This window comes from Caretta caretta, chromosome 1 (genome assembly GCF_965140235.1).
Source record: "Caretta caretta isolate rCarCar2 chromosome 1, rCarCar1.hap1, whole genome shotgun sequence".
In the NCBI taxonomy this organism is placed as follows: domain Eukaryota; kingdom Metazoa; phylum Chordata; order Testudines; family Cheloniidae; genus Caretta; species Caretta caretta.
Genome location: NC_134206.1, coordinates 144917011 through 144937519, shown reverse-complemented (window position 1 = coordinate 144937519; position 20509 = coordinate 144917011). Strand labels below are relative to the sequence as shown.

The window sequence follows — 20509 nt, the reverse complement described above, 5'->3', positions numbered from 1 at the left end:
CCAGTGATGAGGTTAGCTGAGTGGACGGCAGGTTTGAGCCACTAGCAAAAGTGGCCAAACTGAGGGCTGCTGTGAATCTCTGAGGCGTGCAAATCTGCCAATAAGCACAGGACCCACCAAGGCAGAGGAGGAACTTTGTCACAATACCCTATGGGCTCTCTACGCACCCAAACGGCGCCTCCATGTCTACACTGCTGTTTTTAGCAATATAGCATCCCACCGCTGGAGCCTTTCCCCTCCACAGGGTAAGATTCCCCAGCAAGGAAATGCTGTGGCAGGGAAGCAACAGGGAAAGGCTTCAGCAGCTTCCCTGCTGCAGAGCTTTTCCCTGCTGCCTCTTCCTGGCAGAGCCTTTCCTCACTGCAGTGAAAGGCTCTGGCAGCAGGAAGCTGCTAGTGGGTCGGGGACAGGCCAGATCCCTTTCCAATTTAGACCTTCCCTTCTGGTGTTTCTCACAGACCAGCTCAACTCCTTCTGTGTCCAATCAGGAGTTGGGGGGAACCCAGGCCCACCTTCTACACTGGGTTCCAGCCCAGGGCCCTGTGGATAGCAACTGTCTACAATGTTCCCTGTATCAGCTACAACTCCACTTTTGCTTTTTCCTGCTGCAGCCCCTCTGCCAGAGCCTCTTTCTGATGTTGTAGCTGTTCTTAGCAATATGGATGCAGCCTGCTTTTCACTGCAGTGTATAAGCTGTGCATACCCTACACAAAAGGTGACCAGATGTCCCAATTTTATAGGGACAGTCCCGATATCGGGGCTTTGTCTTATATAGTCACCTATTAACCCCCACTCCAGTCCCAATTTTTCACACTTGCTATCTGATCACCCTACCTACATGCCACCGCCAGTGGTGCATAGTGTAGACACGGCCTCAGTGTCCTTGAAATTTTGCTTTTCCATGAAATTTCACAGCAGTGCTTTTTTGCATCAAATCACATGAGCGCATAAAAAGCCAACTTTGTGCAAAATGTCATGCTTATGAGCTTTTGATAAGAAACAGAAGGACAGTGAACATCTTGAACATTATGTTGTTGATGGAGAGAGACTGGGAGAAAGTGGGAACATTATTTACCAATATTAATAATATAAGTATTATTTACACACACACTGTCTCACACACTTACACAATCATGGAGAAAAAGGGAGGTGACATGGGGAATGAGCCAGAGTGGAGGAAAGGAAGGGAAATAGATCTAACTTAGCCTCATACCGGAGTACTCAAATCCATGCTCCACAAAGAAAATACGTTTTTTAGGACAGATGTCAGCAGACTTGGATACTTTCTGACTTAGGGGCTGATCAAAAGCCCACTGGATTCAACAGAAGCCTTTTCATTGACTTCAGTGGGCTTTGGATCAGGCCTTTGGTCCTCAATTAAGATTTTTCCCATTAGTGAGTAGCCAAAATGCTGCTGAATGTGATCTATACAGAATGTACACAGCCAGTATTTTCACATGAAAGTTTAGCACAAATATTAGGTGAGAGTAGCAGCAGAAAATATTCTTAAGCAGAATTATAATAAAAATATATACATCATCCCAGAAGCCTGCAAAGTAACACCTTTCTTCACTAAATCTCCTCAATCCTAGTCCACATAAGATTTCTGTAATAAACAGCCACAGGGTGGCCATGGTCCACCTTGATTCATGTACACTGAATGGTATGTTTTTAGAAAATACTGCATTTACTCTTGGAATAAATTTTAAAAGTAATAAAAATGTGTTTTATCTACATGTCCTTTAGAACAACAAGAGCAAGCACTTATATTTCCTTCTTAATCCACTTTTTCCAACAGGCAGATGCTATCAAGCACCAAGCGATCTGATGCCTGTCACAGAAAGTCATGCACCAGAAGCTGATACAGCAAGACAATTAATGAATGAACAAATCTCTTTCAGAGGCCTGTCTGTGGAAGAGACTGTGGGTTTTGCCTCTAGTGAGAAACACAATATGAAACAAGTCTTAAGTGCACCCAAGCTACTGTGACTTTCAGTTTCATTCTTTCATTGGGAAGCAAGGGACAGACGGCTAGGCAGACAGACAAAGATTTACTGAATGCTTTTTTGTTCACCAGCCATTTTATGAATGAATGCAGACAATAAATAGTGCTATGCTTGAGCTACCAAGCAGATACCAAAGTTATATTTCAAATTTTAGATGCTCCTTCCATTTGTAAAGGTTCAAGCTGTCCCAGCTTCACAGTGTATGATGACCTCAGCAAGAAGCTCCTCTAGTAAATTATGGCTATACATTTGGCTGGGTCTAATGTGGATATATTTTGGAATAGAAATGCCTGAAAATATTTTAAGAGCAAAATGTTCCCATATCTTAAATTTATGCTGAAGTACATTACTGTTAAATGACCAGATGTAAAACTATTGCTTCACTCTGCAGGTATGTATCTATTAAGAAATAATGCCAATGGACCAGAATGCTGTTATAGAATAATGTCTCCTATTGGGGATCTACAGAACTCTGAGATTAAGGCAGAAGTATCAAAAATAACCAAGTCACAACTGGAACATTTATTTTCACTATGGATGGAGATCAAAACAGGAAGATCTCCAGGAAGAAAATCCAAGTTGAAGAGGCAAGTAGCCGGAAGCTAATAACCCCATTAACTATTTTGGAAGGCTGGAGGTAATTTCATGATTAGTAGACACCTGTGTAAGCAGCTTTATGTTTAGTTTAGCAATTGAGAGGGTGGTTTACTGCATACTTTTATGTATAACTTTCCTATGATAATCCTCGGGTAAGTGTGTATATCTCATTTTTTTATGCTGATTTGGAAGAGATTGAATTAGATTGAAACCACCAACTCATTCACACAGACCAAACAATTGTTGGATGATAACTTTCAGTCACTAATGACTTAGCCTGGATTTGAACTGGTGACCCAGAAAGCAAAAAGCTGAATCCTATTATAAGCCACCCTAAGTGCAGTTTAGCTACTGTTTTGAACCTTCCTGTGCTTAACTGAATTAAAATGAAGGGCCACTGGAATCCTGGCATACTTTAGGACCAACTTGATCACAGATGTAGAACAATAATCTGGCAAAGTTTAGGCAGTTCTGCTTCTGTGGCACATATAGCATGTAACTGTTTGCTGCAATAGAAAGTCAGAATGCACTGTTGGTTGCAGACTTCATGGCAATGGGTTATTCTCCTCTGTGAGAATTTAACCATTTCAGCATGCAGATCATTTTCCAGAATGTGTACATGAAAAAACATGACAATGGGGTATGGGGGCAGGGGGAAAGACACAACAGGGGCTATTCTACAAATCACAGGCATCATCATTTTAGTATGGATCACTTCAGTACTGAAAGGGTTAGCAGGCACTCCAGTAGCTCGATGTAAAATTGGAGCCAATGTTTTCAGTCATATTTCTGCATTTCCCATGCCAAGCTGGTTGAGAATTGCAACAAGTGCCAACCAATTACTGTATATATCATGACATCAACTTTTAAGCTGGTTGTGCAAAAAAAAACAAACAAAAGCCAGGAGTCTGGGACTGGAGGAGTCTAATCTTTCAAGGCTTTTGAAAAAGTGTTGCTATAGTTTTTGACAACATAATTTAAAGCCTTTTATATAGAGCAATCTACACCTCCGCCCCTCTCCATCTCGCCTTCCCCCTTGGTATTGTCTTGGCTGTCAATTATTGGAAAAGGAGCCTGTTCTTTAAAAGGCTTTTAAATGATTAGAAGTTATTTGGAATATCATCTAAAAGCTCTGGAAAAAAAGAACAAACACTACCCTACCTCCCTCCCTCTCTTTCTTTCCCTCTCTCACACACACGCTTATTTATTTGTACTATTTCCGCCTAAACATGAAGTGACACAAAGCCATGATTGACTGGTGATATCTGGGATCAGTCACTATGCTGACCTTAGAACCTGAGCTGTGTGGATGTTCAATCAAAAATCTAATGCTTAGCTTTAAAGTGCCTAATATGTTACCTAGCAATGTCTGTTTCCTTTTATTTCTGTATTACGGTGGGAATTTTTACTGAAGAGGTGAGAGAATTTAGGGCCCTTATAAGGGAGTGGGTTGTGTTCCTGACTGAAATATGCATACAGTAAACAAAGCAAAGACAGCTGCACCATTTTGCCAAGTAAGCAAAATTGTTGATAATTCAGGGTTGGTTTGTTCTGCTACAAAACAGATTCTGGTTCTCTCAAATCAGACTGACTATGGCATTGAGAGATATTGTATTATACATTTTACATTATAATATTGTTTACTGGAGGAATAAATTACATACCTGTGTGAAGTGATGGAGAGAAGACATCATTCATTATCACATTCAGCAGTGTGCTGAATACAGCTGTGATCCGTGGTAACTGTGCCAGCTAATCTAAAGTGATCATATCAGAGGAGAGGTGTTCATACAACTAAAGAATGCTAATGTTTGATGTGAAATATGGATTTTTCCCATTGTTTTCTAAAAAAGCCCTTGTAATCCATGGGCCAAATTCATGACTGACATGTAAATTGCACCACCGTATGTGTCAAGAAGTCAGTGTAAGTTGGTGGGAGCATAAGAAGGGGGGAGTGTAAGGTGCACTGTGAGTGAGATGGAGGATAAGGCAGGTTTGCAACAGAAAAAAACCCACAGGAGGATGTAAAAAGGTGCAAGTCCCCGTTTTACCCTTCACTCTTCTTTGATTGCTTTTCCTGATACAATCTCTCCTTTACATCCTTGTACGGATACGTTGCCATGTGCAGGTCACTGTGCCAAGTGAAGTGAAGTGAGCAGAGTATGTGAAGTGAGAGAGGTAATGGGGGTCCAGTGGGTAGGAACCCAGGTATTAGGAGATCTGGGATATTTTTGGTTCTGCTCATGACTTACTCTGAGTAAAGTCCTTGGAGCAAATTTTTTTAAAAATCCGATGCATAAAGTTATGGATTTAGGTGCCTATTTAGGCATTAAATGAATACGATCTGGGTTTTTTTGTTTGTTTGTTTTTTCTCCAGAGAGGCTGACCCCCTCCTGCTTCCATTTGGGAGAAGCAATCAGTCAGCATCTTTAAATAAACCTTGCCTGTTTGTTCACATGCACAAAACTTCATAGACACCCGAGTTTGAACATTTTGACCTAAACCTCTTTTTGTGCTTACAAATTTGGATGAAGAACTTTGGAATCTATAACAAGTTGCAGTGGGGGAGGTTTAGGTTGGATATTAGGAAAAACTTTTTCACTAGGAGGGTGGTGAAACACTGGAATGCGTTGCCTAGGGAGGTGGTGGAATCTCCTTCCTTAGAAGTTTTTAAGGTCAGGCTTGACAAAGCCCTGGCTGGGATGATTTAATTGGGGATTGGTCCTGCTTTTGAGCAGGGGGTTGGACTAGATGACCTCTTGAGGTCCCTTCCAACCCTGATATTCTATGATTCTAAGGGCTTCTTTTAAGATTTTGCCCCAAGTTTTGCCACAGAATCCACACCTCACCTATACCTCACTTCTAAATCAAAGCTTTCTTTTAAAGATAAATTGTAGTTCTAGATCTTATGGTTACCGATTTAATGCAGCCTGCACTCAGCCATCTCTGCACAGAAGGTTCAGTGGTTCAGTAAGGGGGATGTAATAATAAGTAGACATGAGGAACAAATAAATAACTGTGCCATTGTTTGTGTTATGTTCCATGGATTTGCATTGCAACATTTATCTGCATGCACTCCAACTGCCACTCAGCGGGCTAGGTACAGATATTGAATGCAGAGGACTTAGTGCAGGTTTGCAGAGCTGTCACGGTGATATGAACAGAGGTGCGTGTGTACCTTGAGGATCAAAAGTATGCCTCATTCCATCACTGAGTTCCATGCATTGTATCTTAGACAGGTATAAATGTGTGTCCTTGCCCAGAGGCTTGTCAGCAGTCTGGTGTCATACATGACAGTGGCCTCTGAAACTTAGGGTATGTCTACACTACGGAATTAGGTCGAATTTATAGAAGTCGTTTTTTTAGAAATCGGTTTTATATATTCGAGTGTGTGTGTCCCCACAGAAAATGCTCTAAGTGTATTAAGTGCATTAACTCGGCGGAGTGCTTCCACAGTACCGAGGCTAGAGTCAACTTCCGGAGCGTTGCACTGTGGGTGGCTATCCCACAGTTCCCGCAGTCTCCGCTGCCCATTGGAATTCTGGGTTGAGATCCCAATGCCTGATGGGGCTAAAACATTGTCGCGGGTGGTTCTGGGTACATATCATCAGGCCCCCGTTCCCTCCCTCCCTCCGTGAAAGCAAGGGCAGACAATCGTTTCACACCTTTTTTCCTGAGTTACCTGTGCAGACGCCATACCACGGCAAGCATGGAGCCCGCTCAGGTAACCGTCACCCTATGTCTCCTGGGTGCTAGCAGACGCGGTACTGCATTGCTACACAGTAGCAGCAACCCATTACCTTGTGGCATCAGACGGTACAATACGACTGGTAGCCGTCATCGTCATGTCCGAGGTGCTCCTGGTCACGTCGGCCAGGAGCGCCTGGGCAGACATGGGCGCAGGGACTACATTTGGAGTGACTTGACCAGGTCATTCTCTTTAGTCCTGCAGTCAGTCCTATTGAACCATCTTATGGTGAGCAGGCAGGCGATACGGATTGCTAGCAGTCGTACTGTACCATCTTCTGCCGAGCAGCCATGAGATGTGGATGGCATGCAGTCCTTCTGCACCGTCTGCTGCCAGCCAAAGATGTAAAAGATAGATGGAGTGGATCAAAACAAGAAATAGACCAGATTTGTTTTGTACTCATTTGCTTCTCCCCCCTCCCCCGTCTAGGGGACTCATTCCTCTAGGTCACACTGCAGTCACTCACAGAGAAGGTGCAGCGAGGTAAATCTAGCCATGTATCAATCAGAGGCCAGACTAACCTCCTTGTTCCAATAAGAACAATAACTTAGGTGCACCATTTCTTATTGGAACCCTCCGTGAAGTCCTGCCTGAAATACTCCTTGATGTAAAGCCACCCCCTTTGTTGATTTTAGCTCCCTGAAGCCAACCCTGTAAGCCATGTCGTCAGTCGCCCCTCCCTCCGTCAGAGCAACGGCAGACAATCGTTCCGCGCCTTTTTTCTGTGCGGACGCCATACCAAGGCAAGCATGGAGGCCGCTCAGCTCACTTTGGCAATTAGGAGCACATTAAACACCACACGCATTATCCAGCAGTATATGCAGCACCGGAACCTGGCAAAGCGATAGCGGGCGAGGAGGCGACATCAGTGCGGTCACATGAGTGATCAGGACATGGACACAGATTTCTCTGAAAGCATGGGCCCTGCCAATGCATGCATCATGGTGCTAATGGGGCAGGTTCATGCTGTGGAACACCGATTCTGGGCTCGGGAAACAAGCACAGACTGGTGGGACTGCATAGTGTTGCAGGTCTGGGACGATTCCCAGTGGCTGCGAAACTTTTGCATGCGTAAGGGCACTTTCATGGAACTTTGTGACTTGCTTTCCCCTGCCCTGAAGCGCATGAATACCAAGATGAGAGCAGCCCTCACAGTTGAGAAGCGAGTGGCGATAGCCCTGTGGAAGTTTGCAATGCTAGACAGCTACCGGTCAGTTGGGAATCAATTTGGAGTGGGCAAATCTACTGTGGGGGCTGCTGTGATGCAAGTAGCCCACGCAATCAAAGATCTGCTGATATCAAGGGTAGTGACCCTGAGAAATGTGCAGGTCACAGTGGATGGCTTTGCTGCAATGGGATTCCCTAACTATGGTGGGGCCATAGATGGAACCCATATCCCTATCTTGGCACGGGAGCACCAAGCCGGCGAGTACATAAACCGCAAGGAGTACTTTTCAATAGTGCTGCAAGCTCTGGTGGATCACAAGGGACGTTTCACCAACATCAACTTGGGATGGCCGGGAAAGGTACATGATGCTCGCATCTTCAGGAACTCTGGTCTATTTCAAAAGCTGCAGGAAGGGACTTTATTCCCAGACCAGAAAATAACTGTTGGGGATGTTGAAATGCCTATATGTATCCTTGGGGACCCAGCCTACCCCTTAATGCCATGGCTCATGAAGCCATACACAGGCAGCCTGGACAGTAGTCAGGAGCTGTTCAACTACAGGCTGAGCAAGCGCAGAATGGTGGTCGAATGTGCATTTGGACATTTAAAGGCACGCTGGCGCAGTTTACTGACTCGCTTAGACCTCAGTGAAACCAATATTCCCACTGTTATTACTGCTTGCTGTGTGATCCACAATATTTGTGAGAGTAAGGGGGAGACGTTGATGGTGGGGTGGGAGGTTGAGGCAAATCGCCTGGCTGCTGGTTACACGCAGCCAGACACCAGAGCAGTTAGAAGAGCACAGGAGGGCGCGGTACACATCAGAGAAGCTTTGAAAACCAGTTTCATGACTGGCCAGGCTATGGTGTGAAAGTTCTCTTTGTTTCTCCTTGATGAAACCCCCCGCCCCTTGGTTCACTCTACTTCCCTGTAAGCTAACCACTCTCCCCTCCTCCCTTCGATCATTGCTTGCAGAGGCAATAAAGTCATTGTTGCTTCACATTCATGCATTCTTTAGTCATTCATCACACAAATAGGGGGATGACTACCAAGGTAACCCAGGAGGGGTGGAAGGAGGGAAGGAGGAGGGAAGGAAAATGCCACACAGCACTTTAAAAGTTTACAACTTTAAAAATTTATTGAATGCCAGCCTTCTTTTTTTGGGGCAATCCTCTGTGGCGGAGTGGCTGGTTGGCCGGTGGCACCCCCACCGCGTTCTTGGGCATCTGGGTGTGGAGGCTATGGAACTTGGGGAGGAGGGCGGTTGGTTACAGAGGGGCTGCAGTGGCAGTCTGTGCTCCAGCTGCCTTTGCTGCAGCTCAACCATACACTGGAGCATACTGGTTTGGTCCTCCAGCAGCCTCAGCATTGAATCCTGCCTCCTCTCATCATGCTGCCGCCACATTTGAGCTTCAGACCTGTCTTCAGCCTGCCACCTCTCCTCCCAGTCATTTTGTGCTTTCCTGCACTCTGACATTATTTGCCTCCATGCATTCATCTGTGCTCTGTCAGTGTGGGAGGACAGCATGAGCTCAGAGAACATTTCATCACGAGTGCGTTTTTTTTGTTCTTTCTAATCTTCACTAGCCTCTGGGAAGGAGAAGATCCTGTGATCATTGAAACACATGCAGCTGATGGAGAAAAAAAAGGGACAGTGGTATTTTAAAAGACACATTTTATAAAACAGTGGCTACACTCTTTCAGGGTAAACCTTGCTGTTAACATTACATACATAGCACATGTGCTTTCGTTACAAGATCGCATTTTGCCTCCCCCAACTGCGTGGCTACCCCCTCAACCCTCCCCCCTCCCCGTGGCTAACAGCGGGGAACATTTCTGTTCAGCCACAGGCAAACAGCCCAGCAGGAACGGGCTCCTCTGAGTGTCCCCTGAAGAAAAGCAGCCTATTTCAACCAGGTGACCATGAATGATATCTCACTCTCCTGAGGATAACACAGAGAGATAAAGAACGGATGTTGTTTGAACGCCAGCAAACATACACTGCAATGCTTTTTTGTACATTGATTCCCGAGTACGTGTTACTGGCCTGGAGTGGTAAAGTGTCCTACCATGAAGGACGCAATAAGGCTGCCTTCCCCAGAAACCTTTTGCAAAGGCTTTGGGAGTACATCCAGGAGAGCCGCGAATGCCAGGGCAAAGTAATCCTTTCACATGCTTGCTTTTAAACCATGTACAGTATTTAACAGGTTCACCCACCGGAGGTCCCTTCTCCGCTTGCCGGGTCCAGGACGCAGCCTTGGGTGGGTTCGGTGGGTACTGGCTTCAGGTCCAGGGTGAGAAACAGTTCCTGGCTGTCAGGAAAAGCGGTTTCTCCACTTGCTTGCTGTGAGCTATCTTCTTCGTCCCCAAAACCTGCTTCCGTGTTGCCTCCATCTCCACTGAAGGAGTCAAACACCATGGCTGGGGTAGTGGTGGCTGAACCCCCTAAAATGGCATGCAGCTCATCATAGAAGCGGCATGTATGGGACTCTGACCCGGAGCGGCCGTTCGCCTCTCTGGTTTTCTGGTAGGCTTGCCTCAGCTCCTTCAGTTTCACGCGGCACTGCTTCGGGTTCCTGTTATGGCCTCCGTCCTTCATGCCCTGGGAGATTTTGACAAAGGTTTTGGCATTTCAAAAACTGGAACGGAGTTCTGATAGCACGAATTCCTCGCCCCATACAGCGATCAGATCCCGTACCTCCCGTTCAGTCCATGCTGGAGCTCTTTTATGATTCTGGGACTCCATCATGGTCACCTCTGCTGATGAGCTCTGCATGGTCACCTGCAGCTTGCCATGCTGGCCAAACAGGAAATGAGATTCAAAAGTTCGCAGTTCTTTTCCTGTCTACCTGGCCAGTGCATCTGAGTTGAGAGTGCTGTCCAGAGCGGTCACAATGGAGCACTCTGGGATAGCTCCCAGAGGCCAATACCGTGGAATTGTGTCCACAGTACCCCAAATTCGACCCGGCAAGGCCGATTTAAGCGCTAATCCACTTGTCAGGGGTGGAGTAAGGAAATTGATTTTAAGAGCCCTTTAAGTCGAAATAAAGGGCTTCATATGTGGACGGGTGCAGGTTTACATCGATTTAACGCTGCTAAATTCGACCTAAAGTCCTAGTGTAGACCAGGGCTTAGAGAGCAGTAACTGAAGACAATGGCTCAGAAGGAATCCTTAAGCCAAGAGTGAAGGGGCTGTAACATTTTGCAAGTCTATGGTGGTTTGTATGGAAGTAGCTCCTATTTGCTATGCATGACCTAAACCAAAGTTTTGTCTTAACAAAGGGAAGGTGTTGGACTATGTCCTACAGTACTCACATGCTCTGTTCCTGAAGTGTTCTGTAGCATGCTAGTATGTGTGTTATTGACTTGTCTGAGCATCACTCGAAGAGGACAGGGTTAGACTGTCTGGCAGGTTAGCATGTACCTTAACACTATTTCCTGGTTTTCTGAGGTTCAGGGACAGGTGTATTTGATTTTCTGGAAGGATACAAATGAGCTCTAGTCAACCTAAACTCTGCATTTATTAATTTTTTGGGCAGTGAATCTTGCACAGTTTTTGGCCTCAGTGAGCTCCACCATCTAATTATGTGTGGTGTGAAAGTATTTCCTTTTATCCATTTTGCCACCTTTTAACTTAATTAAACGTGCCCTGATTCTTGTATTGTGAAACAGATAGAAAGGAAGCTCTGGGCCTACCTATTCACCTTTTTGTATATTTTCTTCATGGCCCCTCATAGTTGTTTCCTTTCTAAAGTAATCCCATTCTTTTCCATCTTTATTTATATGAGATAGTTTTTTTCTCATCTCCCTTCTCTGATCCCCACCCTAATTCTGCAATATCCTTTTTGAGATGGGGTGAGTTATACTGCCTATAGTAATCCATAGGAGGGTAAACTATTGATTTATATGACAATATTTTCTGTATTATTCTCCATTCTCATTCCTCACGTGTTCCTAACATTTTGCTTTTTTGACCGTAAATGCACGCTGAGCAGAAGTCTTTATTGAACCATCTACAGTGGTACCCATGTCCCTTTCCGTGAACTGATACAGTTAATTTAGAACTTTCTAAAGTCTATGATTAGTTGATTTTTTTTCCTTACTTTGTATTTATCAACACTGACTTTCACCTGCTGTTGCCTTGCCTATTCATCTAGCTTGGTTAGGCCCCTCTTAAGTTCCCCACAGTCGTCTCTGGATTTGACTAATCTAAATTTTCTGTCATCTGCAAAATTTGCCACCTCAATGCTCACCCCATTTTTAGATCATTAATAAATTTATCAAACAGCATCAGTCCTAGTACAGCACTCTGAAATACACCTCTATTAATCTTTTGCAATGGAAAAGCTATTTATTCCTACTCTTTTTTTCCAGTCTCTTCATCAGTTTTTGAAAATACTTTGCCTCTCACCCTGTGATCATTGTGTTTCTTTAGTAGCCTTTGTTGAAGGACCTTGTTATAGGCTTTTTGAAAGCCTAAATAATAGCAGCTGGTTCTAAAGAATTCTAATAGATTGGTGAAACATGACTTTCCATTGCAGAATCTGCTGTTTAGACCCTATGAAATCAAGATTTCTGGGTGTTTTATTATTCTATTTTTTTAACTTTAACTAATTTACCAGTACAGCTGTAATGTGCTTACTGGTCCATAATTACCTGGATCATATCTAGAGCCTTTTTAAACTATACATATCACATGTGATACCATTCACCTCTACTATCATAGCTGATGGTAATGAAAGATTGAGTATTTTTGCTAGCAGCTCAGCCACTTGACTTTTGAGCTCCATCAAAACTCTTGGATGTGTACCATCTGGGCAGGGGGGCGGTGGTATTGCTTTTTAATTTATCGATTTTTCTAGCACCTCTTCTGACACCTCAGTCTCTGATAGCACCTCATCTTCATTACCAGAAAAGAGCAGGTCCAGAGTCAATATTTCCCCAACATCCTCTGTGGAGAAGACTGACACAAAGAAATTATTTAGCATTTCAGCTATGTCTTTATCTTCTTTATCTGATTCCTTTTAATTTTTGGTGATCTAGCAGACCCACCGATTCTTTCTGAGGCTTCCTTACTCATCTATTTAAAGTATAAAAATACATAAACAATTTCTTGGGTTTTTTGTTTTTGTATTCGCTCTTCAAAATCCATCTTTGCCTTCCTAATTTCCTCCTTACATATTCCCAACTTTCACGTATGCTTCTTAATTAACATCATTAGAGTTAGATTTCCAAATTTGGAAGGATTTCTGTTTGGTTCAGATAACCCCCTGAACTTTGCCATTAAGCCATACAGGTTTACTTCTGGCCAGCCTGGTCTCCTTATTATTCAGTGGCACACATGCTTTTTTGACACTGGTATTATTACCAAGTAACATCCATGTCATATATAAGGATTTACTTCCTTGACTTTAGGGTCTTTTTGTCTCACTTCTTCATTTTATTGAAATCTCTCTTTTTTAAAGTTTAGTGTCACAGAGTTAGTTTTCAGTACATTTCTACCTCCTAGGATGTTGAGCCTAATAATAACCTAAGTGAATTCTTAAGCAGGTTTGTACATGTAAAACAGAAAGAAAAATTGAAAATTGGGGATAAGAGGAAAATAAATGAGATGTTAATGTATCCAATTGTTTTCCTCTCATAGTAACGACTATTATCTAAATGTATGTCATCCATACATTTGTCTCCATTCCTGTTTGTCTATCATTTACCTGTCTTCCACCTGCCTAAAAGTGTCTATCTATTTGGAAAATCAAGATAAGCAGTCTTTAGCTGAATTAAAAAAAGATGAAAATGAAAAATCTTGGTGTAACATGAATAGCAATTAAGTGAAAGCTACTGCTTGATGTGCATATGAATCCTGTAAATGAAGTGGCCCTTGAATTAAATTAATTTAAATCCTGGCAAATATTACTCGGCATGTTTGTCAATGTGCTGTATAATTAATTTGTTCATTGAAGCAACTGTATAAATAAATAGAAAGCAGAATGCCATGATTAAGCTAACATTAAAAATCTAGGGTCAAGGAGCCCCACTATACAGAGATCTAAATAGCTTTCCTGGGTCCTATTTTTACATCTCCATACTGATCTGCAGGTCTGTAACTGTGAATTAATTGGCACACATTTAGATGCCAACAGGGCTTTTGTATTCTCAGTGCACATTTTGTCTTTTCAGAGTGAGATATTAGTAATGGAGGTTTTAATATTACCCCTAGGGGAGCACCAGAAAATCTTAACAATTTCCTTCACTAGAGTATTTTCATTAGAGCTAAATGGTATGCAATTTACATTTGAAATCAGGTGTAGGGGTAAGTATAATGTGACAAGACATGTTGCAGTGTTAGGGGTTTGGGGGTTTTTTTCTTCAAGTGTTCCTTATTTACTGCAATATACCCTCAGAAGATAAGCATGCACTTAAAGTAAAAATCTTGATTTTTAACCACTTTTAATTGGATTGTTATTGGAATAACAGGAGCACATAACGGCACTTTGTTTAAAGCACAGAGGATTAAAACATTATTCTAAATTTTTTAAAAACAACATTTCAAACAATAGAATCTACATAGTATAAATGAGTTAGTCATAAATACATCAGACACAAAAACCTCCATTTATAACAATTTAACCGTATGGCGCTCAAAATCCAAAGACCTCTGTCTGACTCAGAAAATAAATAAAACCAAGCTTTTCCAACAGACAACATACTCAGACAAAAGGAACTGAATTAGGATAAAAATTCTCTGCCTCTATCTCAGTGTTAATTAATAATTACACACACACACACACACACGAATAAAGCCACTCCTGCAGTGGTTCACAAATATGCTCCCAATCATCAAATAAAGAAAGAAAAGTGACCCCAGCAATTTACCATCCTGTTAAAATTAACTTTAACCCTAGTATGGTAATAAGAACATTAAAAGCAAGATTGCACGTAAGCAGAACAGAGTTACAGTGCCCTGGGGAAGCACCAGGTAACATTTAAACTCAGAAGATAAGCCTGGGCTCAGACTTGGGTTAGAGACCAAGCTCCCCTTCTGGCCACACAGAAGTTAGTCTCACGCAGGCCAATAAACTTTCTTGACTCAGGCCCATGGACTTTACTAAGGGTGCAGTGTCAGAGCCCAGGCATCCTGCAATGTGGACACAGCTCAAATCTGGGTTGCCTGACTGTGGTCTGGAGAGTCTGCTAATGCTATACCACAATCCCCTGAGGCTAGTGCTTCCCAGCCCTTCAGTTCCAAAACTTGCCCCTCCTCCCCAGGCACCCTTCTACTCCCACTGCCATGTGGGATTCAAAATGGACACTGCAAAAAGATGAAAGAAGGTACACCAAAAGTTATGACATTTTTACTAGTTACTCACTGATTGGTATATGTGTGGGTTGGAGCTCCACCATTCATAGCCTCTCATACCCCTCCCGTAGAGCACACCTTATAAATCATCCATGCATGCAATGTTCCCAGCTGCCTGTGAACTGGGACCCCAAAAACCTGGCTGTTGTGAGTTTGAACAAAACCAGAGTGCATACTTGGTCCATTGCTGGCTTTCATCTGAGGCCAAACTGAAGCAGAGGGGGGTAGTCTGGGTTAGGACACCCAACACGTGGCAGTGAACAGAGTGTTTGCATGGAAGGAGGGTGCTCACACGGAGGCTGTACTGAGTCTCCATGCTAAATCAGCATCTTGTTGCTTTCAAAGAATCAACTTTGCTGGCTGCTGATGAAAGCAAACTTTCATGGAGTAATAACTCCAGATGGTGTGTTATGTGCCTGGGACCTTTATGTTCTCCTTAAGCTTCAATTAGTCAGAATACACTATAGCAGTGGTTCTCAAAGCCGGGCCGCCATTTGTGCAGGGAAAGCCCCTGGCAGGCCGGATTGGTTTGTTTACCTGCTGCGTCCACAGGTTCGGCCGATCGCGGCTCCCACTGGCCGTGGTTCGCCATTCCAGGCCAATGGGGGCTGCAGGAAGGGCGGCCAGCACATCCCTTGGCCCGCGCCGCTTCCTGCAGCCCCGACTGGTCTGGAGCGGCGAACCGTGGCTACTGGGAGCTGCGATCGGCCGAACCTGTGGATGCAGCAGGTTAACAAACCAGCCCGGCCCGCCAGGGGCTTTCCATGAACAAGCGGCAGACCAGCTTTGAGAACCACTGCACCATAGGACTATTAAAACTAGATGCATCTAATATTTATCACAACAGGTTTTCTTCAAATGTAACCTGTGTCTGGATTTTCTACACTGTGTTACATAGATTTCTGTGGTTCAACTAATAACTGCGTTTGTAGCAAAATGCATTCCTGGCAAATTAGCACCCAACAATTTTTGTTTATGTAGTGAAAACCAATATACCTGTTTTTTGGTTGAAAGCTCATTCAACATTACCCTGAATACAGGACCATTTTAGTAACAGCTCCATAGTTAAGGTTGCAGTCCTGGTTCTGTGAAAAGCCCCGCATGCACTTCCTTCATAGCTTTGCATAAGAAATGTTCCTGTTGTGATTACCCTCAAGCCACCCTAGAATTTCTTAATGATTGAAGGCACTTGGTCAAACCATTTTTAATGCATGGATCCTTAAAAATGATGCTTATATTTGGGGGGTCCTTCTACCTCATAAATAAGGTCATGATTATAAATATTCAAGCCATACATGCAGCTATAATCCAGTGAAAATTAGTGCAGGGGACATGAGAGACTATGGCGTTAATGAGCCCTGCTAGCCAGTAGTGTCTGTGGCTCATGAGTTGTGGAGGGCAGCTTGAGCTATGGGGGACCAAGGACCCTGCAGACCCCTCAGTGGCACATGTCAGTGAAAGAGGTGGACCAGGAACACACAAGTTCCTGAACTCTGAAATTCATGGGGAGGTGAGATGGAGCTGGGGACTCTGTGGAATTCTTTAGCTCTGTACAAGGCCTCTTGTCAAGTTCCTAACCACATGTCCTTTGTATTATGTGAAGGAAATAAAAACAACCAAAGAAATTGACAAATACGGACTTGGTATGATGTGTGTGTGTGTGTATATATATATTTCTGCTCCTTCCCCAATTCCCAATCTAGGGAAGGGAAATAAAGTTCAGTCTGTTTTAAATGCACATGCATAAAACAGCGCACTGCATATTCTAAGAACAGCTTTAACTGTCCCCCTATAGTTGCCCACCCCTAATGTGCACTTCTATCATTACCACCATCTCTTTAGCCATGTTTAAATCATTGTTTTAAAATGTACTGTACCTTCTATGGACATGATGGCAATCTTCTCTCCTCTATGCACATCTGTGATGTACAACATTAGCAAAATATGGACAAATATGGATCTGTAGTCTGGATAGCGAAGGTGGCTTTTCTGTCCCACAGTGGGTGGGTGAATAGGGAAAGTAGAGTAGGGTTTTCAGTACCTATAGGGAGAGTGACCAGCATAAATTAAAGGAGTACTTGTGGCACCTTAGAGACTAACCAATTTATTTGAGCATGAGCTTTCGTGAGCTACAGCTCACTTCATCGGATGCATACCGTGGAATGTTCCTCTGAAACCAGCATAAATTAGATTTTCTGCCTCATAACAGAATAATTGTTGAAGGTGGAGGGGTGCTGTTTCTAGACTATATATGGAGACTAAGATGCCGTACGTCCTTCATAGCAGGAATGTGGAAGAGTCAAGCCTCTGGTCTATGAAGAACAAGCAGCAAGATGTTATTTCTATGCTTATAATGAGCAAGTAAACTGGAACATGGTCTATGCATCATATGTTAAGGGTGCATGGTAGTAAGAAAGTTTGTAGCCAGAACTGCAAGACTTGGATTTAGCAGAGAAAGGTATGGAAGTGGCTGGAAGTTGAAGCTAGACAAATGCAGACTAGAAATAAGGCATATGATTTTAACTGAGAGTAATTAAACACTGGAACAACTTACCAAGAGTCGTGGTGGTGTCCCCATCACTGATGATTTTAAAATCAAGATTGGAGGTTGTCCTAAAAGATCTGCGGTAGGAATTATCTCGGGGAAGTTCTGTAGTCCGTGTTATACAGGAGGTCAAACTAGATGATCACAATGGCCCCTTCTGACCTTTGAATCTATGAAAATGTATTTGATGTTGGATACATGGGATGTAATTTCTGGTCTAGAATTTGAGCTTCAACTGGAAGTACAGGAGCAGAAGTAAGGGTTGGCTTTGTTGCTTATCTTTTATTTTATATTAAGGTATTTAGGCTGAATGTTGGCCATTTATACAGAGACTATAAATCAGTGCTTGAACAGAATTAAATAGATGATGATACAGAACAAACAACAATAGAGGCATTACATATTTTACATTGTTTAAAGATAGAAGCTGTGGACTAGATTGCAATGGATATACAAATAGACTGTGTGCATGCACAAGTGCTCAGAGGGCAGGGAAGGCAGAAGGTGCAAGGAGTTTTCTGTCCCTTATGCCCCTGGCAGGATAGGGTCCATACTAGGCTAGGCTCCCAAAAAGAGGAGCCATAAGTGCATGGCAAGGTATAGCCATTGCCTGTTACCCCTTCCTGCACCAGCCAGGGGAGCTCCTGCTCCAGTAAATTCTCTTTCAGAACCACCAGAGAATTTTGATAGTCATCCAGAGTATAGAGACGTCTCCCTACAACACAGACAATGGCTTAAAGCCACTGACACTTTAAATCACTTTACGCACCACTGAAGCACAGCCACCTATGAACTGGAAGATTGCAGCTCATCAAATAGTGCAGAGCAATAGTACGTAACTAAGAACAGAGTGTACTGTACCCAATTAAAAGCCATCTCTCCAGGGAATTTTTCAAGTAGGTAGAAAGCAGCTACTCAAGCTACAGTGTGGCCATGACAGCAGGGTTAACATCTCTTCTCTAGTGAAAAGGGCTATTGGGTTTTTAAAAATAAGGCCTTTGTGAAAATTAGAATCTTGGCCCCAATCCACCAGAGTACTTAAGCACATGTTTACCTTTAACAACCTGTATGTTGATTTCAGTTGGACTGCCCTCATGCTTAAAGTTAAGCACATACTTAAATATTTTCTGCACTGGGACCTTTGTTTGCATTAGTTTTTTAATAAAGAACCTTATTGACCGGGATACAGTTGGAAGCATTCCTCTCAATTATTGGTTTTATTATGATTATTTAGAGTGTAAGCTCTTCCGGGCAGAGACATTGCCTTCATACTTGTCTATAAGGCACTTACTTGCATTATTTGTATTGAAGAAGCATCTGAGAGCGCCAGTTGCCAATCAAGGCCCTATTGTGCTTGTATGTATGCGTGCGCTCATGCTCTCTCTCTCTCTCTCTCTCACACACACACACACACACACCCCCTGCAACTGCAAAAAGAGTTTGCCTTCTGAGTATAAGATGAGACAACCGGTGGATACAACAAGCAGGCAGAGGAACACAAGAAAACAGTGAGGTGATTATCAAGAAGGAAATCGAAAGTGGTTTTAAAGGCAGTTGGCAATGTAAGCATGAGAGTCAATCAGGTGGAAAAGTAGTGGAAAGGAAGATGGCAGAGCTGAATGTGGAAAGAACACATTTGTAGTGGAGAAAATCCATGTAGTCATGGGACTTATGCCAGAGGCACTCAGTAGCACAGGAGCCGAAGCAGATGTTGGGAGTGAATTGGGACTTGAAGGTTGGAGGATTGGACCTTGCAGTGGATGAAGGGGAAGGAGGAGACAAGAGTGATGACAAATGTAAAAAAGGAGAGAGCCAATGACTGAGTCCCAGAAGACAGGGAGGAGTGGGCTGAGTAGCTGAAAAGCCTTGAGTATCAATAGATTGGGAATTGGGGAAGGAGCAGAAGGCAGGGCAGGGGAGATGGAGACAGATGGATGTTGTGAAGGAGATGAGATGGTGATCAAAGAGAGGTGCCTATGCTGAAGAGATCAGAAAGGGAACAGAACTTGATGAGGCCAAGGTTAAACAAGGGACTGTTTTAGTGAGTATGGGAGCCAGTCCAGGGTTGAAGGTCAATGAGAAAGTGAGTAAAAGGAGACTTCAATCTCTGTTAAATATTTAAAAATGAAATGGGAAATGTTAAACAACTCTTGACTTTAGTTTTTATAATAAGTAACAGGCAAATGTGTCCTGAACATGGGAGGAGCATTATTAAAAACTACCACCAATCCAACAGGTACTTTTAAAAAAAAGAGGCTATGTTTGATCAACAACCTGCCAATAAAAGCTATTGTTATTCCATCAGTTTAATATTAGATCAATAGTATGATAACCTTCAAGTGTCAGATCAATAGTATAGGAAAGTTTCAGAGTGACAGCTTAATAATGGAAAAATGCTTGCATCCATTCTTCATATAATATTTGGATGTTTTTATGAGAACTATTGAAGTAAAGAAAAATGTCATGGTAGTTCCCATAAAATGATAAAGGAATAGAAGAATCCCCCTTAAAAATTGCAGGGGACATCCTTAATCAGCAATCGTAACTAATGAGGAAACTAAGTCCTCTAGCCCAGTTTGTGAAAAAGAGGTCTGTCACACCATAGACATCGAATTCTGGATCTAGCTCAGAGGCCACTAGATAAAGGTTTGAATTTTCATCTGTCAGTCAACCTTTTTTCATATGTTTGTCTCATTAATTTAACACTTTGCTCTAGCCTTACTTCTCCAGTTTTTCCTTTTGTTTGCTGTAGTAATCTGAACATCTCCTCAGACAGAGGGCCAGTATAAATGCAACTACGTCTGGTGGAAAGACTGCGAATTAAAGATGAAAATGGAATCAAACAAGTGGGCTTCAGCAACTAAGGCCTTGTCTACACTAAAGGGAAAAGTCGATCTAAGTTATGCAATTTGAGCTACGTGAATAGTGTAACTCAAATCAATATAGCTTAAATCTACTTACTGTGGGGTCCACACTACATGACGTTGACGGGAGACACTCTTCTCGATCAGGCGGAGTACAGGAGTCAATGGGAGAGCGATTGGTGGCTGATTTACCAGGTCTTCACTTGACCCAGTAAATCGACCGC

General features: G+C 43.1%; 1 long non-coding RNA gene across 3 annotated transcripts in view; it reads left to right on the top strand.

The window, feature by feature from the left end:
- LOC125642304 (uncharacterized) overlaps positions 1 to 20509 on the top strand; it is a 128183-nt gene that overhangs the window by 74821 nt on the left and 32853 nt on the right. The window contains exon 3 of one of the 3 annotated variants that reach the window (XR_012669829.1): positions 2398 to 3290. The exons of 1 other annotated variant lie outside the window; for it this stretch is intronic. This is a non-coding gene — a long non-coding RNA (uncharacterized LOC125642304). Of the gene's footprint in view, positions 1 to 1798; positions 3291 to 20509 lie in introns of those variants that run through there. One more of the 3 variants, XR_007358363.1, reaches the window with a different exon arrangement.